General features: G+C 45.2%; 1 non-coding gene across 1 annotated transcript; it reads right to left on the reverse strand.

The window, feature by feature from the left end:
• Positions 1-227: 227 nt before the first annotated feature.
• TRNAS-GCU (transfer RNA serine (anticodon GCU)) lies at positions 228-309 on the reverse strand. The gene has a single exon. It is a non-coding gene; the product is annotated as a tRNA-Ser (tRNA).
• Between the last annotated feature and the right edge of the window lie 760 nt (positions 310-1,069).

The raw sequence follows: 1,069 nt of genomic DNA on the forward strand, positions 1-1,069 counted from the left end.
CAAGACACTGCCATTGAGGCTGTAGAGGTGGGATTCCGAAGAAAAAAACCAACCCTGGAAAGTAAACGGATTAAGAAGGAAAAGAAAGATTTAAAAGACGGGATGATTTGAACAACGATGAGCTGACATTGCCCACATCCGAATGGAATTTAGGCACTGGGGTCACATAACGCACCCTCCCACTAGGTGAGACAAAGACCCCTGAACATGATGAACACCAAAATGATCGACGTGGATGGGATTCGAACCCACGCGTGCAGAGCACATTGGATTAGCAGTCCAACGCCTTTACCACTCGGCCACCTCGTCTCTTTCGCTTCGAGGTCTTCTTATTGGACTTCGATATTATTCAAGAAAGAAAAGCACAATTAGCAAGATCTATTTTCCTCTCGAGAAATCGGTGGTGTCAGCTACTGATCTCAGCAAGTGCAACCTTGAAAGCCTTCATTGCTATATAAATGCCGTTCGTAGATAGCTGTACTGGATATGAACATGTGCAACTTTCTTTCTTTCTTTCTTTCTTTCTTTCTTTCTTTCTTTCTTTCTCAATCTGTTTACCCTCCAGGGTCGGTTTCTCACTCGGATTCAGCGAGGGATCCCACCTCTACCGCGTCAAGAGCAGAGCTTAAGACTTTGCCACGGGGGATACAACTGGGAAGGAGGACTAGTACGTCGCTCGGACAGCTTCACCTGCTATGCTGAACAGCGGCCTTGTGGGGGGACGGTAGATTGGAAGGGATAGGCAAGGAAGAAGGAAGGAAGCGGTCGTGGCCTTAAGTTAGGTGTCATCCCAATATTTGCCTGGAGGATGTGCCGGATTTCATTACCTTCATATTTTACTTTACTGATATCGCATTCTTTACGATGTCATAGATCAGTAAGTTGTGACTGGTTAGTATTCTCTATACCTAACTGGACCTGTAGTTCATCCCGATTAGACAGATGGCACCTCATGTAACGGAGGATTGGCAAAGCATTTTTTCCTAGCTTATATTTGATTCGTGTGATCTCTGATCTGGGGACAATAATGGCTTGGATCAAAAAGATGGAGACGTTAGTCTACGAGATA

This window comes from Anabrus simplex, chromosome 1 (assembly GCF_040414725.1).
Source record: "Anabrus simplex isolate iqAnaSimp1 chromosome 1, ASM4041472v1, whole genome shotgun sequence".
Lineage (NCBI taxonomy): Eukaryota > Metazoa > Arthropoda > Insecta > Orthoptera > Tettigoniidae > Anabrus > Anabrus simplex.